The 18,199-nt window shown below is 46.7% G+C and overlaps 2 pseudogenes; both read right to left on the bottom strand.

Annotated features, from left to right (window-relative positions):
• Positions 1-200: 200 nt before the first annotated feature.
• Positions 201-857, bottom strand: LOC142847012 (large ribosomal subunit protein uL1 pseudogene; annotated as a pseudogene).
• Positions 858-15,475: 14,618 nt separating this feature from the next.
• On the bottom strand, positions 15,476-16,550 carry LOC142845872 (glyceraldehyde-3-phosphate dehydrogenase pseudogene; annotated as a pseudogene).
• Between the last annotated feature and the right edge of the window lie 1,649 nt (positions 16,551-18,199).

Genomic DNA, 18,199 nt, shown 5'->3' on the forward strand with positions numbered 1-18,199 from the left:
AATCATGACACAGAGACTTAGTTTTGAACACTTGGCCTAGCTTAGCCTCAGCTTTTTTACCTTTTCTTTCTTGCTGTCTCTATGTCTGGCTGGGTAGTGGCTGCCTGGCTTCTGGCCCCAGGCATTTCCCTTGTTCTCTCCTCCTTCTCTTCTTCTTCCTTTTGTTTTGGGGGGGGGGTAGCACGAAGGTTTATTGGGACATCCTAGTAAAGACGCTGGGGCTTGCCCATGGTGCTCTTGATATACAAAGCCCGGACATTTTGCCAGTTCTTCTTGAGCAAGGACACCAAGAAATTGACAGCCAAGTGGATGTTGTAGACCAGCTCGTTGTCAGTCATCTTCACGTGGCCGACAGCGACAGCCAGACATAGCACCTTCTTTATCTGGAACTTGATCGTGGACTTCACCTCGTCCACTTTGGCCACCATGTTTTCATTGTGTGTCAGCAGGGAAGGGAACTTGCCAGCCTTGTTCAGGCCTGGGCCCAGGATATGCGGGATCTGCTTGATCAGAGACTCAGAGGCCAGAAAGGCGTCATACTTTTTGGCCAGCTTTCTAACCAATTTCTTGTTCTTATTGAGCTTCTTCAGCGCCTCGATGTCCATGAGGGGGATATCCACGGCCTTGGCCTCATCGCAGTGCTGCTGGTCCCCCAGGACACACACCAAGAACTTGGGGCGAGGGGTGGACTTGAGCCTGACGGTGCCGGGGAAACGCTTGTCCTTCTGGGGGTCGTAGTTCTTCAGGCCGATCTTCAGCTCCACCCTTTCCAAAAACTTGCGGCGCTTGCGCTGGTTCCCGTGCAGGACCTCCCGCACCGCCTTGTACAGGGTGTTGCGAGAGACTTTGCTGCTCATGGTTGCCCAGGCTGCGGGAACAGGAAGGAAGAGCCTTCTCTTCTTGAGCCTGGATTTCTCCTCCTATTTGTTCTCCCTGCCTGCCAGCCCCACCTGTCCTTTCTCTGCCTAACCATTGGCTGTTCAGTTTTTTTATTAGATCAATCAGTTGCCCTAGGCAAGCAAAGGGAAACAAATACAACACATCCTTATATAATCAAGCAAATGCAGCATAAATAAAAGTAGCACACCTCTACACAGTTAAGGTGATATTCTGCAGCACAAGCAAACATAACCCATCATTGCCTAGTTAAACCATTTTCTCTGTGTCTCTCTGTCTTTCTCTCTCTGGCTCTCCGGCTCTCTCCCCTGCTTCATCTCTGCATCGTGTGACTCTAGGGTCTCTCCCAGGGCAAGTATTTCTAGAGCCCAGAGTTGTTCTTGCTGACCTATATCACTTTTTTGAACCAAGAAGGGTCCTAGAGGAGATTGATGCACAAGAGGCTTCAGGACTCAGCTACCTCGAGACTAGCAGCCAGGAGTCAGTCGTTTTTCATCCAATTATTGTTCTTCCCAAACTTGTCTTTTGAAATTCTACCCGGTGCCGTGCACAGAGTTGAATGTAAGAACAAATGAGGTACACAGACTCTCGGTGCAACTTTCTTAGGCCAAAATTACAGTGTAGACTTGTACAAATAGCTGTGGTAACACAGTCGAAAAGATTAGCCTTGCCCAAAGTACAGAGGCTCCATAGAAGTTCCGGGTTACAAACCAGAGACACGACAGACATGAGCAAGGGAAGAGGGTATGCCAGGAAGACATAGATGTACGGAGGGATAAAAAGGGGGCCTACACAATAGGAGGATGAAAGAGGATAAAAGCCATGTGACAGAGAAGTGTGAGGTTGGTAGGAGGTCAGCTTTGATCATGAGCCAAAGAGCTAGTCGGCAAGGGCCCCGTGGAGTATGCACTGAGCAATCTACCCTCCAGCACTTGGGGCGTTAGGAAGCACTTCCCACTGCCCTCATTGGCCAACCCAGTCAGGATCACAAAAGACTAGTGAGGAGCAGGCTCAAGTGCCCCTCCTCATTTTGTCTTAGCAAAAACCGAACATCAGTGACCACACCTCTACCTGGCCACTGTGACGTCCCAAATGGTCTGTTCTGGTCCAGGTGTTTGTTCCCTCTGTAGACTTGAGCTCTGTAGCAATCACCAGGAGACTTTGGGGACTTTCCTCTGAGCTGAAAACACTTGAGTATTGCCTAGTGCCAGCGCTTGCCAGGACTCAAAGTCTGGAGCCATCCATAAACTAGGTCCAGCCACATAACTGCTATGAGCCCCCGCTCCCTTTAAGCTAACAAAAACCATGCTTGTCTCCCAGCCAAAAAGAAAAGGAGGAAAAGTCCCTATCGTCATTCAACTGCGCCAACTTCCGATTTTTTCCTAGCCTGCTACCGTTTCTTCTTCATTGTGTGCTTTTGGTTTCCTAGCAGCTGCCAACACCCCCTGCAACTTGAGTAGCAGAGCTGAACAGGCGTTGCCCAGGTGTATGCCAGCCTCAAAGCATAGGCGTAGGAGGGCACAAGAAGAGGGCATAGCAGGACTCCACTCCTGCCCAAGAGCCAGAGGCATTTACGAGGCTGGCCTGGAGAACAAGACCGTGGTCTTCTCTAAATGAACACTTCAAACCTTAGGTGGGGTCCTTGCAAGCCCATGCTTCAGAGTTCACAAAGGAAGCTGCTTGGCATGAATAGCTGTACTTCATGTGCGTGCTTGTGGAGGTCAGAAGTTGATGTAAGGCGTCTTCCTTGGTTGCTTTCCATTTTATATTTTGAGGCAGTCCCCCACTAAACCTGAGACTCTCTGCTTTGGCTGAGCTAGCTGGCCAGTGAGTTCTAGGGATCCACTTAGCTCTACCTCCCCAGCCCTAGGATTAGAGGCGATACCACCATGCCTGGTTCTTTACACAAATGCCAGACGTCTAAACTCAGGACCTTGCTTGCACAGCAAGTATCATATTGACTGAGCCATATCCCTAGTTTTGCACTGTTTTAAGTGCTAGAGATGCATCTGGGGCCTTATCTATGCAAAGCACACATTCTACCTCTGAGCTCTACTCCAGCCCACCGCTCCTTTTTATGAATGAATTCGACAGCCTTTATTACACAGAATGGCATGTTTGTGTGTCTACTCCTCCCACCAGCTCTGAAGTATGCTGGGACCTCTCTGAAGAGCTCCTACCACACCATCGATTCTATACACATCTTTTGTTTGCATTTAATAGTGAGTAGGAAAGACAGGAAGATAAAGTGCTATTTCGGGCACCTGGGGCAGAGGGTTCTGCTGATCTCAGTCATTCCACAGCTCCCTGGGTCAGCCCCAGTAGGACCAGGGTACATGAAAGCGGTCAGACAGAGGCACAGCAAGGCCTGCCAGAGCCACAGGGGGCTCAGGCACTAAGACACAGTGTGAAGGTCATCTTGAGAGAGAAGGTCCAACCAATGTCTTGGCGTGAAGAGGGGGGGTGTAATCGGACTTTTCTTTGGGCCTTCATCTCACCAATAACAACATGGAAACTTATTAATGATGAAAGCTTGACCATTAGTTTAGGCTTGTCCTGCTGGCTCTTATAACTTAACCCGCTTCTATTAATCTATGTTTGACCATGTGGCTTTTACCTGTCTTTCATTCTGTATGTCCAATGGCCTCTGGGTCCCAGGGGTATCTCCTGTGCGCCTCAGTGATCCCTCCTCCTCATCCTCTCTCTGCCTGGAAGGCCTGCCTCGCTGTTGGCCATTCAGCGTCTTATTACACCAATCACAGCAATATACCTTCACAGTGTCCAAATATCTCACAACAGAGGGGAGACTCAAACGAGCACAAAGTTAGGGCTGACAGTCAATGCTAAGCAGATGGTACTGTGATCCTCCTGGTCTGGAAGGCAATGTGCTACTGGGTGGCCAACTCCATTCATTAGATTTCAGTGAGTCAGAGGATAGACTCTCCTCTTGGCCCCTTTTACAGTGCATTATTCCAGACATACTCTGTTCCTTCTTGATACAGCTTTAAAAACAGTGTTTATGCAATGGAAACCATGAGGTTTTTAGTCTGAACAAGGATGGAGACGAAGGACATGAGATTCTTAATTCTCTCTCTCTCTCTCTCTCTCTCTCTCTCTCTCTCTCTCTCTCTCTCTCTCACACACACACACACACACACACACACACACACACTTCTTCTGCAGCCCAAGCTGGTATTGAACTCATTATGTGGACAAAGATGACCTTGAACTCTAGACCTTCGCACCTCTAACTCCTGAGTACTGGGAATACACATGCATCCCACAATGCCTTGTTGGGGCCTGAAACCCAAGTCTTCATGTACACAAGCACTCCACCAGCTGAGCTACATGCCAGGTCTGCTTCATAAGCCCTTAAATTATCATTTGTGTGAGAACTTTTCCTTCCCCTTCGTTACAATAGTGGCAGCAACAGGTGAGTGAACCACAAAGCTACTTTTTTGAAAGTCTGTAAAAGTGTGTGTTTGTGTGTATTTGTATCTCTGTGTATAAGTGTGTGTTTGTGTGTGTGTAAATGCATTGTGTGTTCATGTGTGCATGTGTATGTGTGTGTGAGTATGTAGGGTATGTAGGCCAGAAGTCAACATCAGATATCTTCAGTTGTTTCTCTACCTTCTTCTTTGAGACAGAGTTTCTCTTGGAACTGGGAGCTCACTGATTGGGCTAGACTGGCTGCCCAGCCAGTCCCAGAGATTCCCCTTCTTCATTTTCAGAGTGCTGGGACAACAGAAACATGTCTACATGTGACTTTTTCAAATAGTTGCTGGGAACTGAACCCAGGCTCTAATGCATGCACAGCAAGCCTTTCATTGACCAGATCATCCCCCTAGCTAGCTCTGGCTAGAGAGTCTAGCCTGATCCATGAACTCCAGGTACCAAGGGCTGAAGAGATGGTTCAGTGGTTATCTCTCCCAGAGGGGGTTCAGTTCTCAGCACCCACACAACGGCTTGCAATTTTCCCTAACTCGGTTCCAGGAGAGCCAACACCTTTTTCTGTCCTCTGCAGGCCCTCTACTCACACAGTGCACATGGATACACGCAGACAACACACACATACATATAAAATAAGAACAACATTGACCTCTGACCTCTAAACTCATGCCCCCCCACATTGTACCTGTAGGCACATGACAACACTCTCACCTCTACACACCCACACGCACAAAGATATTGTTTTCAAAATAGTTAAAAAGAGGTGGAATTTTGATAGGGTTATCAATGTTCTTGTTTAAAAAAAATCAATAGCAACCTGTAGCAACAGAGCCCTCTTTCTCGGAAGAAGGAGAAACGTGGCTTTACGTACCTGTTATCAGGCTTTGGCCAGCCTCTTTCCTGTTAGAACCCGTGCCTCCCCAGATCCACACCAGCATCAGTGTTTATTCTCAGCAGCAACAAGTGGAAATGTAAATATCTTATCAAGAGCCGGGCGCTGCTCAGTCCCTCAGCCATTTCACCCATGACTTTCCTGAGCTTTTTAGACTTGCCCGGAGAGGTCTCTAGTGTTATCTGCCACAAGAGAGAAAAACTAAACAACGCACGAAATACATTTAAAACATCGGTAATCTATCCCAGGTGGCGGCAACAGGATCTGAGGTCAGCCTGAAACACACGTGACTCTGTCTTAAATAACGTAAAAAAAGTAAATAATGTTTTATACATAATATCCATGTGTAGCGGGCTCTCCTATCATTAGGGAAATTAATAATTAAAACTTTCTTTGAAATGGTTGGTCTGGTCCTTGAGTCTCTCTAAAAATGCCCCCCCTTTTTTTTAGCACAGCTGCGCACATCTGTAATCCCAGCACTGAGGAGATGGAGGCGGGAGCATCTGGAGTTCAAGGTCCGCGTGGGCAACATAGTAAAAAGAAATAAAAAGAAAATAGCTTTAGTAACACTATTTTATCCACTTCATCCAGGTGTAGTTACTAGTCTATTTTATAAATAAACAGACTTGGGCTCTGAGAGTTCAATGGCCCCTTAGTGAAGATCCAAGCCCCTTTAGTCCTGGCTAGGCTCCTTTCCATATTGCCACACCATGATGTCCCTGGAGTATCATGGAGACTCCAGAGAAGAAGAACTGAGCAGGTTCAAAACTAGGCTACTCTGATTTCTGCTCTGGAGGGTGGATTTTCTCCACCTACCTCTTTCAAGTGCCTTCCTGAGCTTGGGTGTCTCTCTGGACCTCACGCCTTGGAACCAACACTACTCCTTTCTGAGTGTGGCGGTTAGAATGAGAACGACCCCATAGGCTCATATGTTTGAGTATTTGCCCCCCAGTTGGAGGAACTTTTTGGAAAGATTAGAAGGCTTGGCCTTGTTGGAGAAGGTTTGTTGCTGGGCTGCGGAAGCCTTTGAGATTTCAAGGCTCATACCATTCCCAATATACCCCTCTCTTTGCCTCTTGTTTGTGGATCAAGATGTGTTCCCTCGGCTGTTCCCGTCACCATTGTGGACTCTAACCCTCTAAAACCACAAGCCAATAAAATGTTTTCTCCTCTAAGTTGCCTTGGTCATGCTGTTTGCCATAGCAATAGAAAAGTGCTGAAGCCTTTACCCCAATTCTGGACAGTCATCAGGCTTCCCTTCGGACCCACACCCGTTTCTCCTTCCTTCTGCATCTGTCTACCACACGGGTGCCCAGTGATGCCTCCCCATCTCCTCCAGCTGGCATGGCTCTAGCTGCGTTTCAGAGGGGAGACCAGCTCCACATACTCCCACCTTCCCAAGCACAAAGGGAAGTACTCCAGTTCCCTAGGCTCTCTGAATCTTTGCATCCAGTCAAGATGACAGCTTCCCCGTATAGTGACAAAGGAGACCTGAGGCCTTACCATAGACATTTAGAGTGGAAGAACTCCGGAGCTGATGAGATGGACTGGAGGGAAGGGCTTGTGTCCTTGAGTGCAGGGTTTCTAGAAACAGGAAAGAGGAATCACTGTTGAGGATGACTTGAAATGAAGGCGTTATAAATGTCAGTGGTCTGAGCAGCATGCAGAGCCTGGAGGATGACTCTATCTTTCCATCCTTCTGTGAGGGTCCATGGCAGGGAAGAGCAGAGACAATTCTGAAACTTTCCTTCCGCCCTCTTGACTTGACCGCATAGCCCATCCTGGGCATTTCCCCTCCCTAATGGGGTCCAGACCCTACTTCTAGCTCTCTGATGATTCCCTCAACATTTGCCGTGCAGGAAACCAGAAAAGTAACTTCTTGTGTAGCAAACTAACTCGAAAGAACTTTTTCTAATCTTTTATTTATTTATTTATTTGGAATTTGAGAGAACCAATCCATGCTATACTAAAGGATGAATTGGTATTCTTGCTGAATAATAATAAATTGCATGAGCTCTGCCCTTCAATCTCATGGGGTGATAGGCAGAAAGACATGGGGGGGGGGGACTCTTACCATAGTTACAATGCAATTAAAGTCAGCAGGTACTAACAAATCTCATAGGCTAAGCCTGCTTCCCAACCTAAGCTGTGGAGGTGTGGAGGTGCTCCAGCAGGCTCAGCCTGGCTCCTAGTTCTAAAGTCGCACCCTGACCAGAAGCGAAGAATTTCAGGTCTGCCCTCTGTCATGTCATTTAGAATCAAGTCTACATAGCAACTAAGTTAGCCTCAGGGATGATGACCAATCCTCTGTGTCCATGTGTCTGTTTGTCTGTGCGTGTGTGTGTCTATGGTCTCTCTCTCTCTCTCTCTCTCTCTCTCTCTCTCTCTCTCTCTCTCTCTCTTTCTCTCTCTCTGTGTGTGTGTGTGTGTGCACGCGTGCACTGCACAAACATGGAAACGCCAGAGATCAACACTGTGGTAATTTACTTGGTCATTCTTTGTCCTTCTTTGTTTTGTTTTGAGGCAGCATCTCTCATTGAATCTGGTGTTAAGCAACTCGGTTAGGTTGGCTGGCCAGTAAGCTGTAGGGAGGCTCCTGTCTCTGCCTGAACAACACTGGGATTATATTCATATACCACACCATGTTTAGCTTTTTACATGGGTTCTGAGGACCAAACTCAAGCTCTCACATTTGTGTGCTAATCAGTTTACCAACTGAGCCATCTCCCCATCCCTGATGATTCAGTTTGTATCAGCGGTCCCTAGTTTCTCTCAGGAGCACCCAGGTTATTTCTTAAGTCTCATTTCTTAAATTTTGTTTATCCACTCTAAGACCTAGAATTTATCCCTATTATCTTACTGACTTATTTAAGTTAAAAGTATTCAAGTTAAAACACTAACTTGTTTTCCTAAATTTCCATTCCCCTCAACCCAGATTCCCAGTTGGTATGATCTGTATACAGCTAAACCATGTCTTATTGTGTTTTGGAGAACCAAGGAAAATCAGCAGCCATTAAGACTCAAAGCGAGCATCACAGATATGCTTAAACTTGAACGTGAAAGTCTTTTTCTTTCAGAGTCATAATACACCATCAGAAACTAAGCCAGATCGTGGCCTGTGCAACCTGGCCCTGCACATTCCCCATCAGCCCCTGCTTCTCAAAACTCTGACAACTTTGATCCAAGTTCAAGCCAGCTGTCGTTCCAACAAGCAGCTGCATTTCTGATAATCTGCATTGAACTGACTGAGAGTTGGCACCTGCCAGACCACATCAAGTCACAAGGGGTTTTCAGAGCAGATGTTTTAACTTCATTGTATACCTTTATCATTCTCAACATCTTGCGGTCTTGGGTACTTGATTTTAAAAAACACAAAAGCCATCTTGTCTAGGAGGATTCCTGGACAAAGTGTGCATTTGTGTTTGGGGTAACTCAGTAATCTCATATGTAAACAAAGAGAGTTCAGAATTTCTTCACTTTTGAAACAGGGTGGCATGGAGCCCTGGCTGGCCTTGAACTCCTGCTGTCTGTCCTTTTCACCTACAAGTGCTGTGATGACAGGTGTGCACCACCACTCCTGCGTGTGCAGTGCTCCGCTTGAACCCAGAGCCTTGTGCATGTTAGGCAAGCGCTCTACCAACTGAACTAGTGCTCCGCTTGAACCCAGAGCCTTGTGCATGTTAGGCAAGCGCTCTACCAACTGAACCACATTCCTAGCCTGAGAGATCAGGATTTAAACTCTGTCTGTTCAGTATTTTCCATGCCTCTTTCCAGGAGCCATGTCTGGACCAAGCACCATGGTCAAAGCTAGGCTTTTCTGAGCAGTAACCCAGTGGTCTCCATCCCTATCCACATGAACTTGTCCCACTGTTGATGCTCATGCCCTGTAGCAGCCTCTGAGGATGCTCTCTTGTGGTTCTTCATTGTTCCGATGCTAGACCCAGATGGATAAACTAACTCCTGCTCAAGCACCTTTGAGGCCCTCTCAGTCTAGCATAGAGGACTTTACACGGCTTCCTTGTGTCTGCCGGTGTACCGGGCATGCAATACTCTGAAGTCCACAGGCTGGCGACCGTTCTTCAACTATTGCTTTCCTTTCCTTCTTTGATCCCAAGAAGAACTTTCATTTATTTGTATTAGGTGTGACTGTCAATGTAACCAGAAATCCAGAGGGAATTATGACTGTCCACGATTGCCAAGAACTGGAATCGACCTTAATGTCTGCCTATCAACCCATGAATGGATAAAGAAAATATGCTGTAATCTCATTTAATACTACTCAGCTATAAAAATGGAGGAAGTCTGGTTATTTGTGACAATTTGGGTGGAAATATGGTGATCACTACTTGAAGTCAGTGGTTCCCAGCCTTGCTAATGCTGTGACCCTTTAATACAGTTCCGGGTAGTCAGATGTGGGCATCTCTGAATCTGGGTAGACCTGCCTGGAGAGAGATAGGAGTGATGTCTCAGTTCCTAAGACTACTGGAAATATGTGTTTTCCAATGGTCTAAGGTAATCCTTTTGGGGGTTACAACCACAGTTTGAGAATTGCTGCTTTAAGGGAAACAAGCCAAACGCAGCAAGACCATTAATGTAATGTCTCACTCATTTGTGGAATCTAGAAAAATGACCCAATAGAATTTGAGGATAGAATGGTGACTACCAGATACTGGAGAGATGAAGGACAGGAAAGGTCAATCACTGGATACTAAGTTATAGTTAGAGAGGAATAAGATTGGAGATGTTATGCATACTTGGGTGACTACACACAGCTATTAGGTACTGGGTGTATTTATTAAAACGCATGTATATCCAAGCACAGATATGAAAGTCCAGGATAGTTTGAAGGTGTCAGTTCCTTCCTTCGACCATGCTCTGGGGTTCAAACTCAGATCATCGAACCTGGCAAAATTGCCTTTGCCCGCTGAGTCATCTCACTAGTTCTGGGCACAGTGTGTTTTTAAAAGGAAGAAAAATTATTCTAGGCATTTTTCACCACAAGGAAATGGCAAATGTTTAAGGAGACAAATCTATTTGCTCTGATTTAAATACCATCCAGTGTATATATTTATTGAAATATCACATGCACCTATGATGCATAAATATTCTCCCATGGTGAGAATTCACTCCATACACTTAAGTCAAATAGTGGAAAACCATCAATAATAACAGCACCAAGTTCCGCTCTGGCTAATGCCCGAAGAGGAGCTGTCAAGGACAAAAGATTTGACCAACTTATATACATCTCAGGCTTACACATTCCACATACACTGTCAACTTAAATCTCTTTCAGGGCCTGGTCCAAGCTACACTTTGAGTAATTTAAACAAAGACTGGAGACTGTCAGTCTGGCCACACAGGCAGATGGGAGATTTATACAGTGTAGATACTGAAGCTTGCCAGAATTATTTTAAGCACACCAAGGATGTTCTTTTTGGATAGTTGTTACCCAGGGTCATCTTGCCCACTTGCTTTTCTTAAGAAGAGGACCAGGAGGTTTTATAGCAGAACAGAAATGAACAATGATTGTCACCCTACCCTGCCCCCTTTAAGCCCCTTACAGCAGAGATTCTCAACCTGTGGATCACGGCCCACAAAGGGATCACCCAAGAGCATATTTCTGATGGTCTTAGGAACTGAGACACTGTTTTTCTATCCATCTCCCGGAGGGTCCGCCCACACACAGATACGCCCATATAAAAGTACCTGGAACTGTATTACAGGATTGCAACATTGAGAAGGTTGAGAATCACTGCCTTAGAGGCATGTTCTCTGAGAGAAAAGGGGGCTTAACAGCTGGTTGTAAATTGGGGTTGCCTCCTTCATTATGGGAATGAAATCTAATGTTTCATCAATCCTGGTGAACAAACACTTACATCTTAGCATCCTAAACTGTGCTTGTCTCTAACAAGCCTGGGTAGCACATTACCTATCATAGGGTTTTGTGGAGGCAGCGCTCCTTCAGCTAACTGCTACTTTGTGTGACTGAATGCCTCCTAAGCGAAGCTATCAGTAAATCATCTATAACATCAATGCTATTCCTTCAAGTTTCTTCTACATCATGTGGACTAGGGGCAGTTTTATGTTGTTATTTTTAGTGACTTTAAAAGCAAAGATATTCAGATCTGCATATGTTGCTTCTGTTTCCCCACCTCCTCAGAGGAGGCAGGTGGCTGAAGGGAAAGGATCTGGTGACACAGGTCTTCACGAGGAAGTGTTTGCTGGCTGAGAGCCAGGCTCTATTCTGAGTGCTGGCAGTGCCATGACCAGCCAGGCAAGACATGGAAATCAGCTCTAATGGGTGGAGACAGACCAACAAAGTGCATTGCATTTCACAACAGAAACTAAGGTAACTTTCATTACCTTCAAACAACCCACGAAATATCAAACTTCCCCTCCAAACAGGCCATCCCTGAAGGCCAATGTGTCTTAAGGTGATTCTCATGATATACACGCTAACAAATTCTTAGGATCAGACTCGGGTTGCTTTTCGGGGTGCTGTAAAATATGGCAATGGCATCTTTGACACAGGTAAAGAAAGAGCAAAGGTAGACGGCATAGGTGTCCCGTGTTGTTTGTGAGGATTATACCCGATTCTTAATGCCACTCTGAGTAGTCTATTGTTGTTACTAGCCCGGAGGTACAACTTAAGGGAAACTAGGTGAAGTCGCATGGGTCTCAGGTGAGCAGGGCTCAGTTGAGTCCAGAGAGTCCGACGGTTCTCTGTCTGCCTGTAAATAGGAGATCACTAAAGAATTCAAACACAGAGTTTGGAACTACTGGGCACTGCTTTAAACCCTTGAATCTTAGACCTTGCTTGTGTAAGTCAAGGAATTAGGGAGCATTATTGGCTTAGGGAATGGAAGGAAGTAGGGCAAGTCAGTTAAAGCTAAAGTTTGTGCAAACATTGATGATTGACAACAAAAGAGAAATGGCATAGCCTGTCAGGAAGGCATATGAATAGAGTCATTTGTGTATATTCAGTTCTCTGTTTGCTTATGGAAACAGCTCTGTGTGTGTGTGTGTGTGTGTGTGTGTGTGTGTGTGTGTGATGCATTGGGAAGCTAGCCCAGTTACGCCTCCAGAATCTTTTCTGTGACTTTCAAAGCAAAACATAAGCAAGGGACCGCCACACCTCTCTGTCCATCCTGCCCATGTGCTCAGCTGATCTAGGTTCCTGGATTCGTGCTCCCCTTCCCCCGCCCCATGACAAGTCCACCACCTGTGTCATCCTTCCTCACAGTGCTCTTCAAATGTGCCACAGGAAAGTATCCCTTAGGCAGAGCTAATCTCTGGGGAAAGGTTCCATGGGACCCACCAGGAACAAAGGCAGGAGGATGGATGGGAGTAGGGTGGGGTGAGGAGCCCTGAGTATCAGTTCCAGTTACGGCCATTGCTGCATCAGCCCCTGTAGTCATTGTTCCGATTCTCTGGTCCTGTGGACACTGCTTTTTCATCCTAGGACTTTATGTTTTATGAAGGCTACATGAACTTATGTCCCATAAGCCTTCCACTATGTGTGTGTGTGTGTGTGTGTGTGTGTGTGCGCGTGCATGTGTGTGGGCGTGTGCACTCATGCCTCTGTATGAGGTCAATGTCAGGTGTCTTCTTCTGTTGCTATCTGCCTTGTTTTTTGAGACAGGCTCATCAATTCAACTAGGTTGCCTGGGCAGTGAGCTCCAGAGATCCTCCTCTCTCCACCTCCGCTGTGTTGGGATTACAGGAGCGGGTCAGCATACCTGTATTTTTATGTGGGTGCTGGGAATCTGAACTTAGATCCCATGCTTGTATTGAGTCATCCTCCTGGCCTCCCATTACCCTCTCTGTCATCTGTCCATAAACTTTCTCTCCATTTCAGAAGCAGAAGAAGCAGACAGTGGTCATCACACAGGGACAAGCACAGCCCCACACGGGGCAGGAGACCCTCAGGAATCCCTCTTGTCCTATTGTGTCCCCATTGCTTCTTGCGCCTATTTCTTTCCCTTCATTTCCCTCCATTGGAAATGAAATAACACTGTGACCATGGCCTTGGCATGGTGGATGGAAACACAAAGATTAGAACTGATTACACTGTTTGGGGTTTCCTGACACAGTTTACACAGAAACCAGTCACATTTCGTGTTCTAGTCAGAGCTCTTAAAGTCACCCTCATTCCTGTCATCTGTCATCTGTGTCTGTCCCTTTCTAAGTAAGCATGGGTTAACAAACAATGCCAGACACTATTTCCCATTTGGAAGACAGGGAGTAGGATTTGATTCCTTGTAGGTTATAGCGCTCATATCTCAGAGTAAGCTGTCAGCCACTTGACCGGTCAGAACTGTACTACTTCAGGTTACCTGAGGAAACAGTGATATAAGCAAAGTTCTTTATTTATTATCCTCTCTTGTCTACCACCCCACTCTTCCTCCACAACCCGCCTCCGCCTGTTCCTGCTGCAGCCAATTCCACAACCTTCACATCTGGAGGGTTAAACTGGGCCAGAGCACATCTCAGGTTAGGCAGACCAGGGAGTCTGGGGATTGCTCAATTCCAGCTCTTTTTAAATGCTAGATTAGATATAGATCATGGCGATGGTAGAAACAGATGTCGAAAGGGTTTCCATTCGGAAAGTCAGGGAGACAGGTATACAGGAAGTCTTTGTTCTGTTCAACAAATGTCCTGAAATCCTGGCCCATCTAAAAATAGAATTAAGATAAGAGGGAGAGTGGAAAAGACACCAGGTGTACTCTGGTCACTGCGTGCACATGCATGACTTCACGTCCATGTATACATACACATCAATATGTGCACAGATATCACACACACACACACACACACAAGACAAAATGGCAATAGTGAAGAACGCAACTGGTGCTGATTGGGTAAAAGGAAGGCGTGGGGCCTGTAGTCCAGGTAGCAAAGAGAAGAAGATGGAGGCTCAGGGTTTTGCATGGACAGTTCTGACAATCACAGGCTCCATCTCCTGACAGATAGAAATAGACAGCATTGCTTCTTTTTGAGATGGGAAACTGCTACGAATTTGTAAAATAAATCCTACTCCATCTTTGCACAATAAAATGTGGCTTCCCTCCGCTGGCATCTGGCCCGTGGAGATGTGGTCTCAGAGCGAGGCTGTGTGTGGGAGATACCAGCTCTTGGTGCTGATGGTTGCATTTGGGAAGCACACATCAGCTGAGCTGTTCTTTTGCTTGGAACATGGCAGGTTTGCTACCAGTCGAGTGGAAAGATACAATTCTTTGTGATTATGTCATTTAGTGCAGTCACCCAGACACGTCCCCAGTGGGCTGCCCTTTGTACAGACTTGAGGCTAGAATCACAGATGTTCATGAAGCTATTCTATAAAATTGTAGCTCATTTGCAGGAAATGCCGTGTGTGCTGGGTTGGTAGTTTCTATCCTCCTTGCTGTGAAAAAAGAACTGGCAGCAGCCTCTGAAGGAAGGAAAGAGGAGCTCACAGTCTCCTGAGACAGCCCACTGTGGTGGAGAAGACAGGGCGGCAGAGTGGAAGCCCACAGGTCACGCTGCATCAGTGGTCAGGAATCAGAGAGAAGTGGATACTAGTGTTTTATTTGCTTTCTGCTTTTTATTCACTTTGGGAGCCTAGCCCATGAAATACTGTTTTCTTACAGTTAGGGTAGGTCTTTTTTATACCTCAATGTAATCTAGATATTTCCTCACAGACATGCCCAGAGTGTAGTCTCCCAGGTGATTCTAGATTTTGTCAAATTGGCAATCAGTATTAACCATCTATGTCCACCCCTTGCCAGGCAGCAGTGGTGCACACCTTTAATCCCAGCACTCAGGAGGCAGAAGCAAGCAGATCTGAGTCTGAGGCCAGCCTGTTCTACAGAGCGAGTCCTAGGACAGCCAGGGTTACACAGAGAAGTCCTATTTCAAAAAACAAGCAAAACAAAAACCAGAAAACAAAATAAATAAGTCCACCCATTATCAACTTGATCGTCTAAACATATTGCTTTCAAGTCTTAATTTTCCATACCTTGCCTTGGCTCATGGTCATCTCATACTGCAAATTCGTTCAGTCCAACTTTTTTTTTTGAGGGGTGCAATGAACTTTATTGATGGTATTCAAGAGAGTAGGGCTCCCTAAGCCCCCTCCTGCTATTCTGGGGGTCTGGGATGGAAACTGTGAAGGAGATGCTCAGTGTTAAGGGTTAGGACAGGGACTGCTCAGTAGCCGAGGACCTCTCTCTTGCTGTGTCCTTGCTGGGATGGGTGGTCCAGGGCGGGCTTCTTACTCCTTGGAGGCCATGTAGGCCATGAGGTCCACCACTCTGTTGCTGTAGCCGAATTCATTGTCGTACCAGGAAATGAGCTTTACAAAGTTGTCATTGAGAGCAATGCCAGCCCCAGCATCGAAGGTGGAAGAGTGGGAGTCACTGTTAAAGTCACAGGAGACAACCTGGTCCTCAGTGTAGCCCAGGATGCCCTTTAGTGGGCCCTCGGATGCCTGCTTCACCACCTTCTTGATGTCATCATACTTGGCAGCTTTCTCCAGGCGGCATGTCAGATCCACGACGGACACATTGGGGGTAGGAACGCAGAAGGCCATGCCCGTGAGCTTCCCGTTCAGCTCTGGGATGACTTTTCCCACAGCCTTGGCAGCGCCAGTGGACGCAGGGATGATGTTCTGGGCAGCACCACGGCCATCTCGCCACAGCTTCCCAGAGGGGCCATCCACAGTCTTCTGGGTGGCTGTGATGGCATGGACTGTTGTCATGAGTCCTTCCACAATGCCAAAGTTGTAACGGATGACCTTGGCCAAGGGGGCTAAGCAGTTGGTGGTGCAGGAAGCGTTGCTGACAATCTTGAGGGAATTGTCATACTTGTCATGGTTCACACCCATCACAAACATGGGGGCATCGGCAGAAGGGGCGGAGATGATGACCCTCTTGGCCCCACCCTTCAAGTGGGCCCCAGCCTTCTCCATGGTGGTGAAGACACCGGTAGACTCCACAACATACTCGGCGCCGGCATCCCCCCATTTGATGTTGGCGGGATCTCGCTCCTGGAAGATGGTGATGGCCTTCCCGTTGATGACAAGCTTCCCATTCTCAGCCTTAACTGTGCCTTTGAACTTGCCATGGGTGGAGTCATACTGGAACATGTAGACCATGTAGTTGAGGTCGATGAAAGGGTCATTGATGGCAATAACGTCCACTTTGCCAGAAGTGAAGGCAGCCCTGGTAACCAGGCGTCCAATACGGCCAAATCCGTTCACTCCGACTTTCACCATCGTGTCTCTGGAACGAGGCTGGCACTGCACAAAAAGAAGCGGCTGTCTCCAGAACAGGGAGGAGCAGAGCGTTCAGTCCAACTTTAAGAGTCTCCATCATCTTTAACCATGCCAACACTATTTTTAAAAAAAAAAGTACAAGTATGCGTGGTGGTGGTGGCACATACTTTTAATCCCAGCACTCAGGAGGCAGAGGCAGACAAATCTCTGGGAGTTCGAGGCCAGCCTTGTCTACAAGAGCTAGTTCCAGGACAGGCACTAAAGCTACAGAGAAACTTTGTTCCCAAAAAAAGAAAAGTACAAGTGTAATCACTTCTGAGAGTCAGATAATCTCTTAACTGTGAGCCCCTACAACATCAAAAATCAAATTATAGGGATCAGAGAGCTGGCCCAGTGGTAAAGGTGCCTACTGCCAAGCCTGATGACCCAAGTTCGATCCCTAGAAACAACATCATGGAAGGAGAGAACAGACTCCTTTAAGTTATCCTCTCATCTCCACAAACATGCTGTGACTTCCTGTACACACACGTACGCACGCACACACACACACACACACACACATATATATATATACCCACATACTTGAACACAAAATAAAAATGTTTAAATCTAATAAAGCATTTTTAATCACTTGTTTCCAAGATGTAATAGGACAGAGCACATAGGTTCTGTTACAAAAGGTGGGAATATAGGCCCAGAAAGGAAAGGTCAGACTCAGCATAGCAGAAACCCAGGGGGCAAACATGGAGTCCCAAAGGTCCATGTCAGGTATCTGGGGCTCACGAGATGGAATCCTTTGCACCCTAAAAAGGCTTAGGTGGCCCCACCCCTCCAGCTCTTGTCCCCTGCAGCACACAAAGGTGCTCTCTTGGACTTGATCCATTCTCTGCGTGTAGCTTCCCTCGGTGGACATCTCATCGTTAAGACATCTCCAGCATCCTGGGGTCTCATTGCAACTTCAGCGTCACCTTCACATCTTTACACAGTGACCTCTCGTGGCCCCTCTGGGGGATGCCTGACTCCGACACACTTTGCTTGGCCTCAACAGTCATTTGGAGTCCTTGTCCAAGCTTCCAACCTCCGTTCTCAACCACATGGGCATCCCATTCTTTTCTGGTCTGAGATTCGCGCTAATACCGGCTGCCGGTTTGCTGTCTTCTATACCCTGGGCGTCTCCTTTATCAAATTCCTGAATGTTGCCTGACTTAGAGTTACTGTTTCTGTTTATTCTGTCTTCCCACACTCTGTTTGGGCACTCTTTCTTGAATATCTACTATATGCTGTACTTGGCTTTAAGCATCTGAGACAGAGCAAGGAATATGTAAACCAAGTCCCTACATTTAATAAAGCATATCTTGTCATGAAAAAGGAAAATGTTCAAACAACACAGACAGCAGCGTAACATCTAGTAGCAACAGTGCCACACAGAAGGAGGGGAGAAAAGGAAAACTCGGTGTTAGCACATGAAGACAGTGGCACCAGCTAGGACTTTGTAAAGAGGTGACATCGTCATCAGAGTGAAGCAAAATGGGAGGCAGAGGAGTCAGGGACAACTCCACTTGACTTGAGTGACAGAAAGAAAGATAGTGGGCTTGAGAGATGTCTCAATAGGTAAAATGCTCACCCACTGTGTAAGCCCGAGTCCTTGAGTTCAGATCACCAGGACCCGCACACAGCTGCATATGGTAACGCAGGTCTGTAACCCT

This window comes from Microtus pennsylvanicus, chromosome 3, assembly GCF_037038515.1.
Source record: "Microtus pennsylvanicus isolate mMicPen1 chromosome 3, mMicPen1.hap1, whole genome shotgun sequence".
In the NCBI taxonomy this organism is placed as follows: domain Eukaryota; kingdom Metazoa; phylum Chordata; class Mammalia; order Rodentia; family Cricetidae; genus Microtus; species Microtus pennsylvanicus.